Source organism: Lampetra fluviatilis, chromosome 16, assembly GCF_964198595.1.
Source record: "Lampetra fluviatilis chromosome 16, kcLamFluv1.1, whole genome shotgun sequence".
Lineage (NCBI taxonomy): Eukaryota > Metazoa > Chordata > Hyperoartia > Petromyzontiformes > Petromyzontidae > Lampetra > Lampetra fluviatilis.
This window is the reverse complement of record NC_136290.1, coordinates 1,292,236-1,305,711: the sequence shown is the minus strand read 5'-3', so window position 1 is coordinate 1,305,711 and position 13,476 is coordinate 1,292,236. Positions and strand designations below refer to the sequence as shown.

Below are 13,476 nucleotides of genomic sequence, written 5' to 3'. Positions count from 1 at the left end.
CACTGGGCTGTCTTGGATGTTCATCTCGACATAGGCCATAGCACTTTTTGAAAAAAGTTAGCAAAATAAGAACAAACTTCACCTTTAAATCTGCAATAAATTAAAACCGACCTAAGCGATACAGGAAGCCAGATCGCATAGACTGGCTTCGATCCATCGACCTGTGGGTAATGGACTCATCACGCTTCCGCTGTGACACTCTGCTTTCTTGTAAATGGCTGTTATCGACGTCCATGTACCTGATGAGGTGCAGAAAAGATATTGAAAAATTATCATTGGTTGCATCAATACCGGGTTAAGAAATTCATTTGTAATAATTTAATTGACCTTGTGAATATAATGATGACGTTTTAAACATTCGACACGTTCATGTTTACTCAATTTATGCACGCTAACAAACAAAAAATGGAACTTGTCCATATTTGTTTTGGAGAATGTGGGCATCGATCCCACTACCTCTCGCATGCTAAGCGAGCGCTCTACCACATGAGCTAATTAACCGCTGGGCTGTCGTGGATGATATCTCGACATAGGCCATAGCACTTTTTGAAGAATATTTAGCAAAATAAGAACAAACTTCACCTTTAAATCTGCGATGAATTAAAACCGACCTAAGCGATACAGGAAGCCAGATCGCATAGACTGGCTTCGATCCATCGACCTGTGGGTAATGGACCCATCACGCTTCCGCTGTGACACTCTGCTTTCTTGTAAATGGCTGTTATCGACGTCCATGTACCTGATGAGGTGCAGAAAAGATATTTTAAAAATATCATTGGTTGCATCAATACCGGGTTAAGAAATTCATTTGTAATAATTTAATTGACCTTGTGAATATATTGATAACGTTTTAAACATTTGACACGTTTATATGTTTACTCAATTTATACACGCTAACAAACAAAAAAAGGAACTTGTCCATATTTGTTTTGGAGAATGTGGGCATCGATCCCACTACCTCTCGCATGCTAAGCAAGCGCTCTGCAACTTGAGCTAATTCCCCGCTGGGCTGTCGTGGATGATATCTCGACATAGGCCATAGCACTGTTTGAAAAATACTTAGCAAAATAAGAACAAACTTCACCTTTAAATCTGCGATAAATTAAAACCGACCTAAGCGATACAGGAAGCCAGATCGCATAGACTGGCTTCGATCCATCGACCTGTGGGTAATGGACCCATCACGCGTCCGCTGTGACACTCTGCTTTCTTGTAAATGGCTGTTATCGACGTCCATGTACCTGATGAGGTGCAGAAAAGATATTGAAAAATTATCATTGGTTGCATCAATACCGGGTTAAGAAATTCATTTGTAATAATTTAATTGACCTTGTGAATATATTGATAACGTTTTAAACATTCGACACCTTCATATGTTTACTCAATTTATACACGCTAAACAAACAAAAAATGGAACTTGTCCATATTTGTTTTGGAGAATGTGGGCATCGATCCCACTACCTCTCGCATGCTAAGCAAGCAGTCAACCACTTGAGCTAATTCCCCGCTGAGCTGTCGTGGATGATATCTCGTCATAGGCCATAGCACTGTTTGAAAAATACTTAGCAAAATAAGAACAAACTTCACCTTTAAATCTGCGATAAATTAAAACCGACCAAAGCGATACAGGAAGCCAGATCGCATAGACTGGCTTCGATCCATCGACCTGTGGGTAATGGACCCATCACGCTTCCGCTGTGACACTCTGCTTTCTTGTAAATGGCGGTTATCGACGTCCATGTACCTGATGAGGTGCAGAAAAGATATTGAAAAATTATCATTGGTTGCATCAATACCGGGTTAAGAAATTCATTTGTAATAATTTAATTGACCTTGTGAATATATTGATAACGTTTTAAACATTCGACACGTTTATAAGTTTACTCAATTTATACACGCTAACAAACATAAAAAGGAACTTGTCCATATTTGTTTTGGAGAATGTGGGCATCGATCCCACTACCTCTCGCATGCTAAGCAAGCAGTCAACCACTTGAGCTAATTCCCCGCTGAGCTGTCGTGGATGATATCTCGTCATAGGCCATAGCACTGTTTGAAAAATACTTAGCAAAATAAGAACAAACTTCACCTTTAAATCTGCGATGAATTAAAACCGACCTAAGCGATACAGGAAGCCAGATCGCATAGACTGGCTTCGATCCATCGACCTATGGGTAATGGACCCATCACGCTTCTGCTGTGACACTGCTTTCTTGTAAATGGCTGTTATCGACGTCCATGTACCTGATGAGGTGCAGTAAAGATATTGAAAAATTATCATTGGTTGCATCAATACCGGGTTAAGAAATTCATTTGTAATAATTTAATTGACCTTGTGAATATATTGATAACGTTTTAAACATTCGACACGTTCATATGTTTACTCCATTTATACACGCTAACAAACAAAAAATGGAACTTGTCCATATTTGTTTTGGAGAATGTGGGCATCGATCCCACTACCTCTCGCATGCTAAGCGAGCGCTCTACCACTTGAGCTAATTCCCCGCTGGGCTGTCGTGGATGATATCTCGACATAGGCCATAGCACTTTTTGAAAAATATTTAGCAAAATAAGAACAAACTTCACCTTTAAATCTGCGATAAATTAAAACCGACCAAAGCGATACAGGAAGCCAGATCGCATAGACTGGCTTCGATCCATCGACCTGTGGGTAATGGACCCATCACGCTTCCGCTGTGACACTCTGCTTTCTTGTAAATGGCTGTTATCGACGTCCATGTACCTGATGAGGTGCAGAAAAGATATTGAAAAAATATCATTGGTTGCATCAATACCGGGTTAAGAAATTCATTTGTAATAATTTAATTGACCTTGTGAATATATTGATAACGTTTTAAACATTCGACACGTTCAAATGTTTACTCCATTTATACACGCTAACAAACAAAAAATGGAACTTGTCCATATTTGTTTTGGAGAATGTGGGCATCGATCCCACTATCTCTCGCATGCTAAGCGAGCGCTCTACCACTTGAGCTAATTCCCCGCTGGGCTGTCTTGGATGTTAATCTCGACATAGGCGAAAGCACTTTTTGAAAAATATTTAGCAAAATAAGAACAAACTTCACCTTTAAATCTGCGATAAATTAAAACCGACCAAAGCGATACAGGAAGCCAGATCGCATAGACTGGCTTCGATCCATCGACCTGTGGGTAATGGACCCATCACGCTTCCGCTGTGACACTCTGCTTTCTTGTAAATGGCTGTTATCGACGTCGATGTACCTGATGAGGTGCAGAAAAGATATTGAAAAAATATCATTGTTTGCACAAATACCGGGTGAAGAAATTCATTTGTAATATTTTACAGGGAGGAACAATGTTCCACACTGCCCACCAGGGATTATTTAACTGTCTGTCTGTCTGCCTGTCTGTCGTGCATAAATAAATATATAATACACACAGCTCTTTGATTGGTGGAGACCTTACAAACAGCTCTTTGATTGGTGGAGACCTACTGTCGGGTACGGAGAGGGGGGGTGCCTAAGGGAGGAGGGTCAGGGGAGGGGCCTAAGGAAGGGGGGAGTCAGGAGAGGGGCCTGAGGGGGGGGGGGGTTCAGGGGAGGGGCCTGAGAGGGGGTCAGCGGAGGGGCCTGAGGGAGGGGGGGTCAGGGGAGGGGCCTAAGGATATGGGGGGGGGGGTGCTCAGGGGAGGGGCCTAACAGAAGGGGGGTCAGGGGAGGGGCCTAAGGGAAGGGGGGTCAGGGGAGGGGCCTGAGGATATGGGGGGGGGTGGTCAGGGGAGGGGCCTAAGGGAAAGGGGGTAAGGGGAGGGGCCTAAGGGGGGAGGGGCCTAAGGGAGGGGGGGGATAGTTAAGGGGGCTGTCTGCCTGGCTACCTAAAGTCAAGTTTTCTTTTATACATACTGTACAGGTTACGAACAACAGGTTCCACACTGCCCACCAGGGATTATTTGTCTGTCTGTCGTGCACGAATGCGCTGTCCAACCAAGTTCCTACCTGCCCACTCCGAAGGAACGTGTTGATTAACCTTGTGAATATATTGATAACGTTTAAAACATTCGACACGTTCAAATGTTTACTCAATTTATACACGCTAACAAACAAAAAATGGAACTTGTCCATATGTGCTTTGGAGAATGTGGGCATCGATCCCACTATCTCTCGCATGCTAAGCGAGCGTTCTACCACTTGAGCTAATTCCCCACTGGGCTGTCGTGGATGATATCTCGACATAGGCCATAGCACTTTTTGAAAAATATTTTGCAAAATAAGAACAAACTTCACCTTTAAATGTGCGATTAATTAAAACCGACCTAAGCGATACAGGAAGCCAGATCGCATAGACTGGCTTCGATCCATCGACCTGTGGGTAATGGACCCATCACGCTTCCGCTGTGACACTCTGCTTTCTTGTAAATGGCTGTTATCGACGTCCATGAACCTGATGAGGTGCAGAAAAGATATTGAAAAATGATCATTGGTTGCATCAATACCGGGTTAAGAAATTCATTTGTAATAATTTAATTGACCTTGTGAATATATTGATAACGTTTTAAACATTCGACACGTTCATATGTTTACTCAATTTATACACGCCAACAAACAAAAAATGGAACTTGTCCATATGTCTTATTGGTTCCTTTGGATAAATTCACGTAGAAGGGAAGTAATAAAATAATAAAGAATAAAACATAATAAAATAATTCTCACGACGTTTCGGCGACAACGCAAGCAGCCGTCCTCAGGTGAAGAACATGTCTGCCGATAAGACAGAGTCTAAATGACACGTCTTAGGCTTAGAGTGTCTATTTAAGCTGTGCTTTCGTGGATGATTGTTTGCACAAATACCGGGTGAAGACATTCATTTGTAATATTTTGATTAACCTTGTGAATATATTGATAACGTTTTAAACATTCGACACGTTCATATGTTTACTCAATTTATACACGCTAACAAAAAAATGGAACTTGTCCATATGTGTATTGGAGAATGTGGGCATCGATCCCACTATTTCTCGCATGCTAAGCGAGCGCTCTACCACTTGAGCTAATTCCCCGCTGGGCTGTCATGGATGATATCTCGACATAGGCCATAGCACTTTTGGAAAAATATTTAGCAAAATAAGAACAAACTTCACCTTTAAATCTGCGATAAATTAAAACCGACCTAAGCGATACAGGAAGCCAGATTGCATAGACTGGCTTCGATCCATCGAATTGTGGGTAATGGACCCATCAGGCTTCCGCTGTGACACTCTGCTTTCTTGTAAATGGCTGTTATCGACGTCCATGTACCTGATGAGGTGCAGAAAAGAAATTGAAAAATCATCATTGGTTGCATCAATACCGGGTTAAGAAATTAATTTGTAATAATTTAATTAACCTTGTGAATATATTGATAACGTTTTAAACATTCGACACGTTTATATGTTTACTCAATTTATACACGCTAACAAACAAAAAATGGAACTTGTCCATATGTCTTATTGGTTCTTTCGGTAAAGTCACGTAGAAGGGAAGTAATAAAATAATAAAGAATAAAACATAATAAAATAATTCTCACGACGTTTCGGCCACAACGCAAGCAGCCGTCCTCAGGTGAAGAACATGTCTGCCGATAAGACAGAGTCTAAATGACACGTCTTAGGCTTAGAGTGTCTATTTAAGCTGTGCTGTCGTGGATGATTGTTTGCACAAATACCAGGTGAAGAAATTCATTTGTAATATTTTGATTAACCTTGTGAATATATTGATAACGTTTTAAACATTCGACACGTTCCTATGTTTACTCAATTTATACACGCTAACAAAAAAATGGAACTTGTCCATCTGTGCTTCGGAGAATGTGGGCATCGATCCCACTACCTATCGCATGCTAAGCGAGCGCTCTACCACTTGAGCTAATTCCCCACTGGGCTGTCTTGGATGATATCTCGACATAGGCCATAGCACTTTTTGAAAAAATTTAGCAAAATAAGAACAAACTTAACTTTTAAATCTGCGATAAATTAAAACCGACCTAAGCGATACAGGAAGCCAGATCGCATAGACTGGCTTCGATCCATCGACCTGTGGGTAATGGACCCATCACGCTTCCGCTGTGACACTCTGCTTTCTTGTAAATGGCTGTTATCGACGTCCATGTACGTGATGAGGTGCAGAAAAGATATTGAAAAATTATCATTGTTTGTACAAATACCGGGTTAAGAAATTCATTTGTAATAATTTGACCTTGCGAATATATTGATAACGTTTTAAACATTCGACACGTTCATATGTTTACTCAATTTATACACGCTAAGAAACAAAAAATGGAACTTGTCCATATGTGTTTTGGAGAATGTGGGCATCGATCCCACTAGCTCTCGCATGCTAAGCAAGCGCTCTACCACTTGAGCTAATTCCCCGCTTGGATGTCCTGGATGTTTATCTCGACTTTTTGGAAAATATTTAGACAAAAGAAGAAACTTTACCTTAAAATCTGCGATAAATAAAAACCGATCTAAGAGATACAGGAAACCAGTTAGCACAGACTGGTTTGGATCCATTGACCTCTGGGTAAAGTGTCCAGCAGGCTTCCGCTTCACCACTCTCCTTTCATGAAATGGCTATTATGAACGTCCATGTACCTGATAAGGTGCAGAAAATATATTAAAAAACTATCATTATTTGCACAAATACCGGGTGAAGAAATTCATTTGTAATATTTTGATTAACCTTGTGAATATATTGATAACGTTTAAAACATTCGACACGTTCAAATGTTTACTCAATTTATACATGCTAACAAACAAAAAATGGAACTTGTCCATATGTGCATTGGAGAATGTGCGCATCGATCCCACTATCTCTCGCATGCTAAGCGAGCGATCTACCACTTGAGCTAATTCCCCGCTGGGCTATCGTGGATGATATCTCGACATACGCCATTGCAATTTTTGAAAAATACTTAGCAAAATAAGAACAAACTTCACCTTTAAATCTGCGATAAATTAAAACCGACCTAAGCGATACAGGAAGCCAGATTGCATAGACTGGCTTCGATCCATCGAATTGTGGGTAATGGACCCATCACGCTTCCGCTGTGACACTCTGCTTTCTTGTAAATGGCTGTTATCGACGTCCATGTACCTGATGAGGTGCAGAAAAGATGTTGAAAAATTATCTTTGGTTGCATCAATACCGGGTTAAGAAATTCATTTGTAATAATTTAATTGATCTTGTGAATATATTGATAACGTTTTAAACATTCGACACGTTTATATGTTTACTCAATTTATACACGCTAACAAACAAAAAATGGAACTTGTCAATACGTGTTTTGGAGAATGTGGGCATCGACCCCACTACCTCTCACATGCTAAGCAAGCGCTCTACCACTTGAGCTAATTCCCCACTGGGCTGTCTTGGATGTTCATCTCGACATAGGCCATAGCACTTTTTGAAAAAAGTTAGCAAAATAAGAACAAACTTCACCTTTAAATCTGCAATAAATTAAAACCGACCTAAGCGATACAGGAAGCCAGATCGCATAGACTGGCTTCGATCCATCGCCCTGTGGGTAATGGACTCATCACGCTTCCGCTGTGACACTCTGCCTTCTTGAAAATGGCTGTTATCGACGTCCATGTACCTGATGAGGTGCAGAAAAGATATTGAAAAATTATCATTGGTTGCATCAATACCGGGTTAAGAAATTCATTTGTAATAATTTAATTGACCTTGTGAATATATTGATAACGTTTTAAACATTCGACACGTTCATATGTTTACTCAATTTATACACGCTAACAAACAAAAAATTGGAACTTGTCCATATGTGTTTTGGAGAATGTAGGCATCGATCCCACTACTTCTCGCATGCTAAGCGAGCGCTCTACCACTTGAGCTAATTCCCCACGGGGCTGTCTTGGATGTTTATCTCGACATAGGCCATAGCACTTTTTGAAAAATACTTAGCACAATAAGAACAAACTTCACCTTTAAATCTGCGATAAATTAAAACCGACCTAAAGGATACAGGAAGCCAGATCGCATGGACTGGTTTCGATCCATCGACCTGTGGGCAATGGACCCTTCACGCTTCCGCTGTGCCACTCTGCTTTCTTGTAACTGGCTGTTATCGACGTCCATGTACCTGATAAGGTGCAGAAAATACATTGAAAAATTATCATTGTTTGCACAAATATCTGGTGAAGAAATTCATTTGTAATAATTTAATTAACCTTGTGAATATATTGATAACGTTTTAAACATTCGACACGTTCAAATGTTTACTCAATTTATACACGCTAACAAACAAAAAATGGAACTTGTCCATATGTGCTTTGGAGAATGTGGGCATCGATCCCACTATCTCTCGCATGCTAAGCGAGCGCTCTACCGCTTGAGCTAATTCCCCGCTGTGCTGTCGTGGATGATATCTCGACATAGGCCATAGCACTGTTTAAAAAATACTTAGCACAATAAGAACAAACTTCACCTTTAAATCTGCGATAAATTAAAACCGACCTAAAGGATACAGGAAGCCAGATCGCATGGACTGGTTTCGATCCATCGACCTGTCGGTAATGGAATCATCACGCTTCCGCTGTGACACTCTGCTTTCTTGAAAATGGCTGTTATCGACGTCCATGTACCTGATGAGGTGCAGAAAAGATATTGAAAAATTATCATTGGTTGCATCAATACCGGGTTAAGAAGTTAATTTGTAATAATTTAATTGACATTGTGAATATATTGATAACGTTTTAATCATTCGACACGTTCAAATGTTTACTCAATTTATACACGCTAACAAACAAAAAATGGAACTTGTTCATATGTGCTTTGGAGAACGTGGGCATCGATCCCACTATCTCTCGCATGCTCAGCGAGCGCTCTACCACTTGAGCTAATTCCCCGCTGGGCTGTCGTGGATGATATCTCGACATAGGCCATAGCACTTTTTGAAAAATATTTAGCAAAATAAGAACCAACTTCACCTTTAAATCTGCGATAAATTAAAACCGACCTAAGCGATACAGGAAGCCAGATCGCATAGACTGGCTTCGATCCATCGACCTGTGGGTAATGGACCCATCATGCGTCCGCTGTGACACTCAGCTTTCTTGTAAATGGCTGTTATCGACGTCCATGTACCTGATGAGGTGCAGAAAAGATATTGAAACATTATCATTGGTTGCATCAATACCGGGTTAAGAAATTCATTTGTAATAATTTAATTGACCTTGTGAATATATTGATAACGTTTAAAACATTCGAAACGTTCATATGTTTACTCAATGTATACACCCTAACAAACAAAAAATGGATCTTGTCAATACGTGTTTTGGAGAATGTGGGCATCGACCCCACTACCTCTCACATGCTAAGCGAGCGCTCTACCACTTGAGCTAATTCCCCACTGGGCTGTCTTGGATGTTCATCTCGACATAGGCCATAGCACTTTTTGAAAAAAGTTAGCAAAATAAGAACAAACTTCACCTTTAAATCTGCAATAAATTAAAACCGACCTAAGCGATACAGGAAGCCAGATCGCATAGACTGGCTTCGATCCATCGACCTGTCGGTAATGGACTCATCACGCTTCCGCTGTGACACTCTGCTTTCTTGAAAATGGCTGTTATCGACGTCCATGTACCTGATGAGGTGCAGAAAAGATATTGAAAAATTATCATTGGTTGCATCAATACCGGGTTAAGAAATTCATTTGTAATAATTTAATTGACCTTGTGAATATATTGATAACGTTTTAAACATTCGACACGTTCATATGTTTACTCAATTTATACACGCTAACAAACAAAAAATTGGAACTTGTCCATATGTGTTTTGGAGAATGTAGGCATCGATCCCACTACCTCTCGCATGCTAAGCGAGCACTCTACCACTTGAGCTAATTCCCTGCTGGGCTGTCATGGATGATATCTCGACATAGGCCATAGCACTGTTTGAAAAATACTTAGCAAAATAAGAACAAACTTCACCTTTAAATCTGCGATAAATTAAAACCGACCTAAGCGATACAGGAAGCCAGATAGCATAGACTGGCTTCGATCCATCGACCTGTGGGTAATGGACTCATCACGCTTCCGCTGTGACACTCTGCTTTCTTGTAAATGGCTGTTATCGACGTCCATGTACCTGATGAGGTGCAGAAAAGATATTGAAAAATTATCATTGGTTGCATCAATACCGGGTTAAGAAATTCATTTGTAATAATTTAATTGACCTTGTGAATATAATGATGACGTTTTAAACATTCGACACGTTCATGTTTACTCAATTTATACACGCTAACAAACAAAAAATGGAACTTGTCCATATTTGTTTTGGAGAATGTGGGCATCGATCCCACTACCTCTCGCATGCTAAGCGAGCGCTCTACCACTTGAGCTAATTCCCCGCTGGGCTGTTGTGGATGATATCTCGACATCGGCCATAGCACTTTTTGAATAATATTTAGCAAAATAAGAACAAACTTCACCTTTAAATCTGCGATAAATTAAAACCGACCTAAGCGATACAGGAAGCCAGATCGCATAGACTGGCTTCGATCCATCGACCTTTGGGTAATGGACCCATCACGCTTCCGCTGTGACACTCTGCTTTCTTGTAAATGACTGTTATCGACGTCCATGTACCTGATGAGGTGCAGAAAAGATATTGAAAAATCATCATTGGTTGCATCAATACCGGGTTAAGAAATTCATTTGTAATAATTTAATTGACCTTGTGAATATATTGATAACGTTTTAAACATTCGACACATTCATATGTTTACTCAATTTATACACGCTAAAAAACAAAAAAAGGAACTTGTCCATATTTGCTTTGGAGAATGTGGGCATTGATCCCACTACCTCTCGCATGCTAAGCGAGCGCTCTACCACTTGAGCTAATTCCCCGCTGGGCTGTCGTGGATGATATCTCGTCATAGGCCATAGCACTGTTTGAAAAATACTTAGCAAAATAAGAACAAACTTCACCTTTAAATCTGCGATAAATTAAAACCGACCTAAGCGATACAGGAAGCCAGATCGCATAGACTGGCTTCGATCCATCGACCTGTGGGTAATGGACCCATCACGCGTCCGCTGTGACACTCTGCTTTCTTGTAAATGGCTGTTATCGACGTCCATGTACCTGATGAGGTGCAGAAAAGATATTGAAAAATTATCATTGGTTGCATCAATACCGGGTTAAAAAATTAATTAGTAATAATTTAATTGACCTTGTGAATATATTGATAACGTTTTAAACATTCGACACGTTTATATGTTTACTCAATTTATACACGCTAACAAACAAAAAAAGGAACTTGTCCATATTTGCTTTGGAGAATGTGGGCATTGATCCCACTACCTCTCGCATGCTAAGCGAGCGCTCTACCACTTGAGCTAATTCCCCGCTGGGCTATCGTGGATGATATCTCGTCATAGGCCATAGCACTGTTTGAAAAATACTTAGCAAAATAAGAACAAACTTCACCTTTAAATCTGCGATAAATTAAAACCGACCTAAGCGATACAGGAAGCCAGATCGCATAGACTGGCTTCGATCCATCGACCTGTGGGTAATGGACCCATCACGCGTCCGCTGTGACACTCTGCTTTCTTGTAAATGGCTGTTATCGACGTCCATGTACCTGATGAGGTGCAGAAAAGATATTGAAAAATATCATTGGTTGCATCAATACCGGGTTAAGAAATTCATTTGTAATAATTTAATTGACCTTGTGAATATATTGATAACGTTTTAAACATTCGACACGTTCATATGTTTACTCAATTTATACACGCTAACCAACAAAAAAAGGAACTTGTCCATATTTGTTTTGGAGAATGTGGGCATCGATCCCACTACCTCTCGCATGCTAAGCAAGCGCTCTACCACTTGAGCTAATTCCACGCTGGGCTGTCTTGGATGATATCTCGTCATAGGCCATAGCACAGTTTGAAAAATACTTAGCAAAATAAGAACAAACTTCACCTTTAAATCTGCGATAAATTAAAATCGACCTAAGCGATACTTGAAGCCAGATCGCCTAGACTGGCTTCGATCCATCGACCCGTGGGTAATGGACTCATCACGCTTCCGCTGTGACACTCTGCTTTCTTGTAAATGGCTGTTATCGACGTCCATGTACCTGATGAGGTGCAGAAAAGATATTGAAAAATTATCATTGGTTGCATCAATACCGGGTTAAGAAATTCATTTGTAATAATTTAATTGACCTTGTGAATATAATGATGACGTTTTAAACATTCGACACGTTCATGTTTACTCAATTTATGCACGCTAACAAACAAAAAATGGAACTTGTCCATATTTGTTTTGGAGAATGTGGGCATCGATCCCACTACCTCTCGCATGCTAAGCGAGCGCTCTACCACTTGAGCTAATTCCCCGCTGGGCTGTTGTGGATGATATCTCGACATCGGCCATAGCACTTTTTGAAAAATATTTAGCAAAATAAGAACAAACTTCACCTTTAAATCCGCGATAAATTAAAACCGACCTAAGCGATACAGGAAGCCAGATCGCATAGACTGGCTTCGATCCATCGACCTGTGGGTAATGGACCCATCACGCTTCCGCTGTGACACTCTGCTTTCTTGTAAATGGCTGTTATCGACGTCCATGTACCTGATGAGGTGCAGAAAAGATATTGAAAAATCATCATTGGTTGCATCAATACCGGGTTAAGAAATTCATTTGTAATAATTTAATTGACCTTGTGAATATATTGATAACGTTTTAAACATTCGACACGTTCATATGTTTACTCAATTTATACACGCTAACAAACAAAAAATGGAACTTGTCCATATTTGCTTTGGAGAATGTGGGCATCGATCCCACTACCTCTCGCATGCTAAGCGAGCGCTCTGCAACTTGAGCTAATTCCCCGCTGGGCTGTCGTGGATGATATCTCGACATAGGCCATAGCACTGTTTGAAAAATACTTAGCAAAATAAGAACAAACTTCACTTTTAAATCTGCGATAAATTAAAACCGACCTAAGCGATACAGGAAGCCAGATCGCATAGACTGGCTCCGATCCATCGACCTATGGGTAATGGACCCATCACGTGTCCGCTGTGACACTCTGCTTTCTTGTAAATGGCTGTTATCGACGTCCATGTACCTGATGAGGTGCAGAAAAGATATTGAAAAATTATCATTGGTTGCATCAATACCGGGTTAGGAAATTCATTTGTAATAATTTAATTGACCTTGTGAATATATTGATAACGTTTTAAACATTCGACACGTTCATATGTTTACTCAATTTATACACGCTAACAAACAAAAAAAGGAACTTGTCCATATTTGTTTTGGAGAATGTGGGCATCGATCCCACTACCTCTCGCATGCTAAGCGAGCGCTCTACCACTTGAGCTAATTCCCCGCTGGGCTGTCGTGGATGATATCTCGACATAGGCCATAGCACTGTTTGAAAAATACTTAGCAAAATAAGAAC

At 40.4% G+C, this 13,476-nt stretch overlaps 8 non-coding genes across 8 annotated transcripts; all 8 read right to left on the bottom strand.

The window, feature by feature from the left end:
* Positions 1 to 2,435: 2,435 nt before the first annotated feature.
* TRNAA-AGC (transfer RNA alanine (anticodon AGC)) lies at positions 2,436 to 2,508 on the bottom strand. Its single transcript has one exon. It is a non-coding gene; the product is annotated as a tRNA-Ala (tRNA).
* Positions 2,509 to 2,937: 429 nt separating this feature from the next.
* TRNAA-AGC (transfer RNA alanine (anticodon AGC)) lies at positions 2,938 to 3,010 on the bottom strand. The gene has a single exon. It is a non-coding gene; the product is annotated as a tRNA-Ala (tRNA).
* Positions 3,011 to 8,315: 5,305 nt separating this feature from the next.
* On the bottom strand, positions 8,316 to 8,388 carry TRNAA-AGC (transfer RNA alanine (anticodon AGC)). Its single transcript has one exon. It is a non-coding gene; the product is annotated as a tRNA-Ala (tRNA).
* A 1,934-nt stretch (positions 8,389 to 10,322) lies between these two features.
* On the bottom strand, positions 10,323 to 10,395 carry TRNAA-AGC (transfer RNA alanine (anticodon AGC)). Its single transcript has one exon. It is a non-coding gene; the product is annotated as a tRNA-Ala (tRNA).
* A 429-nt stretch (positions 10,396 to 10,824) lies between these two features.
* On the bottom strand, positions 10,825 to 10,897 carry TRNAA-AGC (transfer RNA alanine (anticodon AGC)). Its single transcript has one exon. It is a non-coding gene; the product is annotated as a tRNA-Ala (tRNA).
* Positions 10,898 to 11,326: 429 nt separating this feature from the next.
* On the bottom strand, positions 11,327 to 11,399 carry TRNAA-AGC (transfer RNA alanine (anticodon AGC)). Its single transcript has one exon. It is a non-coding gene; the product is annotated as a tRNA-Ala (tRNA).
* Positions 11,400 to 12,327: 928 nt separating this feature from the next.
* TRNAA-AGC (transfer RNA alanine (anticodon AGC)) lies at positions 12,328 to 12,400 on the bottom strand. Its single transcript has one exon. It is a non-coding gene; the product is annotated as a tRNA-Ala (tRNA).
* Positions 12,401 to 13,331: 931 nt separating this feature from the next.
* On the bottom strand, positions 13,332 to 13,404 carry TRNAA-AGC (transfer RNA alanine (anticodon AGC)). Its single transcript has one exon. It is a non-coding gene; the product is annotated as a tRNA-Ala (tRNA).
* Between the last annotated feature and the right edge of the window lie 72 nt (positions 13,405 to 13,476).